The following is a 6,000-nucleotide window of genomic DNA, read 5'->3' as shown; positions in this document are numbered from 1 at the left end:
GCAATACGATGGTCCGTCCGGTGGGTCCCAGCAGTCAGGGGGGAAATGTTTTTTTTGCGAAATATGGTGGCCCGTACAGTGGGTCCTTGCTGTCAGGTGGAGGAATCATTATTTTCCGCATAATAAGGAGGCACTTCCTTGCTGCCGTCGTGGACCTAGCTGTCAACCTCTCCACGTACAGTCCACATCCGATGGAAGTCGTTCCTTGACCATGTTGACCACGCCGCGTCGAGAGCACCAGGGCGGTGGATGATGGCGAGGCCTAGGAAGGGGACGACGCGGAGCAGGGGAAGACGTGGTAGTGGAAGCCCACGCGGAGAGGAGTACGAGGGTTCACTGGTTCGGCTACGGTGTGAGGCTGTCATCGCCGCAGAATAACTGGGGGTGTGGGTGAGTAGAGGGATGGCCTGTCCAGCGGTGGGAGTAGTAGGGGGCGGTGAGGCCTCCGCGGCATCACAGCCGGCCATGGGAGGCAGGAGCACACGACACGACCGGCGCTGCTTTGGGCGGCTGGAGCAAGAAGACCAGAGGTTGAAGAAGCACTACGGCCGTTGGATGGACATCGTACGGTCACTGCAGCTAGAATCATTTATATTGACTAAGTTGACAAAGCCCTTGGTACGCGTCAACTTAGTAGGCCCACAGATCAGCCTTCAAAACGGTGCGCCCAGATGTCAGGGGGAGGAATCATTTTTTTGGGCGGCTGAAGCAAGAATATCCGAGAATGAAGAAGAAGCACACCATTCGTTGGATGGACATCCAACGGACACAGCTGCCAGAACCGTGTGTTGTTGACAAAGCCTTGCATACGCGTCAACTTAGTTTTTTAGGGGACACGTCAATTTAGAAGGCCCACAAGTGTGTGGCAGAGAACATATAGCCCATTTGCAATTTGTAAGAATGTACAACCCATTTTTTAATTCTAATGGAATTTACTACAGCCCATTTTCTAGCTAGGACAACGATTAATAATTTCAACCAACCGCTCAAAACAGAATTCAAAAAAAAATTCCCACATTTTTATGGGATCCGAAATATTTTCATCCGAAATTTCTAGTCATATTAAATATAATTTCAAAATAAAGTTGTATTACGTTAAAATCCAATGAAATATTACGCGCGCAACAAGTAATGAAATTAAAAATTTCAAATTCCAAAAATAATATATTTTTTAAACTAATTACGCGTTTGGTGCATTTTTTATAGTTACTGCCCAGTTATTTTAATTACATCCCATTTATTATTTCTTAAAGTCCATTTTCTTGTTAAGCCTAATGCATACCTCCTAGGAAAGTTTGCAGCCCAGCAGGGCGGAGAATAACAAGTTGACCCGGATATTGTGTACAACTGTCGGCCCAGTTGCATTGCTGATGTTGAAAAAAAGGCCCGTGTAGTACAGTACAACCTAACATGGCTACTCAGCCCACATTCATCGACGTCGGAAAGGCCCAAACAAGGCTTCTGTACAACTTTTTGAAGTCATTGAGCTCAAGTAATAACTTAAGAAAAAAATTTAGATTACAGTGGAACCTAATTAAAAGCTGTCACGAGCAAAGAAATAATTCAATGGGTCCCACTTGTGCGTGTGTGCGTGTGTGTGTGTGAGAGAGAGAGACCCATCGGTCAATGCTCATAAATACATCTTTCAACCATATGCATTGCTGATGCTCAATAAAAACTTATATAGTTGACACAATCATATAGAACATCATAGCACACTGAACTGGCATACACAAATTTCATGCAGGCGGCACAATCAGGATGGAAGTAGTGGATTGCTATGGGTAGGGCTATGTTGAAACCAATGAACTCGTACATAACGATTCATCCCATGAATGATGTGCAAAGAAAACAGACAGACAAAACAATAAGTTCTGCTAGCACATTAAGTTGACGTACATCCCTTTCTAAAAAAAGTTCAGGTACAAAATTAGAACAGGTCACAATCAAATGTACTGGCACATCAGTGCTTCACATCCATAGCTCGAATTTAACTAGTATTTGAGAAGATTCAGTTGTTATCTCAAATTAGAGCACATCTAGGCAGGCAGCCCTGCCTCTTCTCCCAAAGAAGTAGTGGCCTCCGCCGTACGATGGAGTAGGCCCTGTGCCATCCATCATTCCGAGCAACACGGGGAAAGTCTGACGTTGACTCCTATAATGGACGTCGTCGATGGACCCTGGCACCAGCGGCGGCAACAGGACTTCGATTGATGGATTGACCACTTCTTCGACATGCATGAACACTCGATACAGGTACATCCCTAACGTGGTCCACGGCGGCCTTGGTGGCGACGAATAGTACAACCCCAGTTCCTGCACCGGTATCTCAACACCAATCACCTTCGGTATGGTGGACAGCTTCTTCATCCATGTCATAACCGTCAGAGCCTAGCTGTCTGGAGGAACAAATATACTTACGAGGTCACCTCCAAGGTCGTTTTTTTGACCTTGAGGTCGTTGATAAGCGCATTCATGGACTCGCTGTTCCAAGCACGTCGAGGCATGCCATGGAAGGTAAGCTTTGTTAAAAACTCAAGCTCAGATGGCACCGAGCCCCATCCTGGGTGCCACCGATCAAAGCTCACCAGCGCGCCATCGCACAACAAACACCGGGAAGATTCGAACACACGACTGCGGTCGAAAGTTGTCCGGAACCTGACGAAGAAATCAGTCGGTGGCGACAGACTTCCATGAGCAAGTCACTATTTTGGATGCCGTGCGCAATGCCAAGAGCTTTGACAAGGTCGTCCTGCGAGACGGGAGGTCGATCGCCATTGATGGTTACCATCAGCACTTTTCCGGCAAACTGGTCATCAAGCGCCGCCATGCCACTCTTGAGCGACAGCACGTAGTGACCGAAGGCAGGACGGACCTCAGGATCTCCAGCTCGGAGATCCGCATTGACCGGCGACATGATAGTGAGCTTGAGTAGAGGGAGTACAGGAGGGGGATTTGGGAGAAGTGGAGTAGGAATCGAGATTCCAGAGTTGGGGGAGGGGTGGGAGATTGGGGATGAAAAGGTAGCTTGAATTTTGAACACGCGCCAATATGCTCTCGGCGCGCAAGCGCACGAAAACACTGGTGGCGCCCACATGTCGGCCTAAGAGTCCTTATTCTTTCTTTTTTGGAGAGCCCGGCCTTTTTTGGAGGATCTGTTGAGAGCCTGGCCTGAGAGTCATAATTGACATGTTTGCCATTGCGTTACTACTTGCCCATATTCAACGACACCTCACTGGCCCAAATAAGTGTACATCATCAAAAAGATACTGAGCTCAAATTATATAACTTGGAAAAAGGAGATACACTCTGAACACTAGAGAATGGTGGTGCCCTCATTTACCCCACCAGTAGTTCGAGACAACAAAAAGTTGTAAACAACGATATATACAACATTCAAACACTGACTAGTGACTACTACTGACATAAACAGCAAGACATGATAGTTCATAAGAAGTCTTGCTACACCACCAAAACGCACCCATCTGCAGCGCTCAGACTCTCGTGATCCAGACGAGAATGACATTCTAAACAGAGGCAACTATTACATAGTAAGAGTGACATAGACGAGGATGGCCAAATGACAAGGAATATGCATAACAAAAGAAAGAACTACCCATCCAGAACAAGCAGCAAAGACAACAAAGTCATTCGAAGAGATGATCCAACACCATCATAATTTGCAGCCCCGCTTCAGCGACCAATGATCCGGAGACACCAGCACTCCACCCTTTCGACGCAACAGCCCAATTATCTATCAACCTGAAGGCTTGAACCACATCACTGCCTGTCGTAATTGAGACATCCAAGGATCAAAGTTAATCTGGATGCCTTTGTCATTCTCACCTTCTTTTGGTTGCAGGCTGTATCGTTGACAATCAGGGGAGTTTTCTCCTGAACTCCTAGGGCTCGCTGTGTAGACACAGTTTTCCATAGCAAACAGAGCCTTTCTGCCATCAAGGTCCTTGCCTACGGTGATCTCCTGGTTAATCGGATAATTGAGTCCAAGAAACAGAGAGTGTGAACCAAGGCTGTTTAACCGCCTCCAACTAAAAAAATTTGAAGGCCCCAACAAGCTGGTATCCTGCTCATAGACATAACAGCCACTGTCCGGATACTCACGTATTTCACGGTGCTTGTATACAATGGGGTTTTTTAAATATAACTTTCCGGCTCATGTGTCTGAATGATCATCAGTCTTTTGCCATTGTCTGATCGAGCGAGGAACCAGTTGTACTTCCCAGGTGGTGTGATTACAAAGGGCAGTAACTGTAGGGACATTGCATCATATCAAAAAGGATAGGCATTGTTAATGTAAGATCAATATTGTTCAGAGTATGAGTAGGATAATGCAAGAAAGAGCATTGATATGTCCCTATTGGAACTGGGAGGAAAATACAGGGAAATGTATACTGGGTTCGAAAATATAGAAGTGCCATGCATGGTTATACTCATGTTATCTCACAATCGATTCTTCACAGGAAACTACCATGTCATGCATGTTATGGAATCATGTTCTGTCCTCACAAACAAATTCTTCAAGGTAACTGACAGACCATGCATTGTTATATACTTGTGTTCTGTGGGCAAATTTTTTGTGAGGATATTATTCTAGCCATTGATTGCTGAAGGGCGAATATAGGTATGTACACATGGTAAGCATTACAGGATTTCACTACTTGCAAATATAGAGTTCTCCATATGCACATTTACTTCCCTAATGTATGGTTAGATGAAACCAATAATGTGGTGCATGTTTCTACATCATGAAAATGAGGAAACCAACATGGCCATTGATACACACTCATATTTAGTAGTAGTATATAGATTACTGTAAAATAAGGAGAATATCCATATATTCCTAACCGTTTGATTATTCAGGGGTACAAATTGGCTGTAATGACATGATCACAATCGCATGAATTAACTCATTCCAAATATAGCTGATTTCCGGCGTCTCTAATACATTGCCATAGTTCTACTCAAATTCTGCTCAAACAGGGATACGCCAATCATCACAAAAAGTTCAAACAGTGTCATGGCGTCATCATTAACATGAGACAGAAACAACTTAGACGTGCTGTCCCAGCAATACATGGTGCCATCTGCTTTGTCGATCGCGTAGATGATGCCATTGTGTTCAATAGCATCACAGAAGTGTGTATCAGCTTTGGCGATGATCCACTGTGAGCTGAGTTGTCTCCAGCTAAAGAAGGCACCAGCGTAAAGATAGCGAGTCCACGGTCGAACAGGGCAATTAGCTTGAAGTCTGCGTAATTCGCATGTTGTTTGGGCACTTGGCAGATTACAATCTTCTGCAAAACAAGGTCCGTCCAACTGACGTGTTAATCTAGATGACTAGGACCGCGATGGTAAAACTCTACATAATGCAACGGAGGAAGGATAATCTCATGGGAGGTCTGGAAGTTCACGAGCACCAAATTTTTACCGTCTTCTCTGAAGGCAGCCATCTAGTGGGAGTTCATGCCGACCCAGTACATACCTGCCAAGAAGTTTCGGGCGATGGTGATCGAATCGAAATCGAGGGAAATGATGTACAGCGACCCACTACATAGCTGTAAAGAAGTTTCGGCTAATGGAGACCGGATTGAAGTCGAGGGGCATCATGTACGCCTCCGTATCATGGTGAGCCAATCTCGCAAGACCAGATAGCAGCAAGCAAGGTGTCTTGAAAAGCTTTGGCCTCGCTTCGATGATGGCCGTGTGCATTCCCCTCGAGCATGCAGCCAGCCGCAGGGCGCTCAGCATATCCATACACGAACAACAGAGGTCGAGGACGTAACTCGGGAGATTGCTCCAATCGCGGCTCATATGGATCCTGCGTGGTTCGCGTTCAGCCATGGTGGAGTTTGGAAGGTGGGGTTTTGGGGGGCTTGATTTATGGGGGAGAAGGCTGTCGGTGCTGGAGCGGCTAGCGAGGGAATAGTGGTACTGGGGGAGGCGAGCGAGGCGAGGGTATGCAGGGGCATGGTGAGATAA

The sequence above is a fragment of the Triticum urartu genome, chromosome 5A (assembly GCF_056163025.1).
Source record: "Triticum urartu cultivar PI428250 chromosome 5A, HENAU_Tu73, whole genome shotgun sequence".
Lineage (NCBI taxonomy): Eukaryota > Viridiplantae > Streptophyta > Magnoliopsida > Poales > Poaceae > Triticum > Triticum urartu.
The sequence above is the reverse complement of the archived record's forward strand: the minus strand, read 5'-3'. Positions refer to the sequence as shown.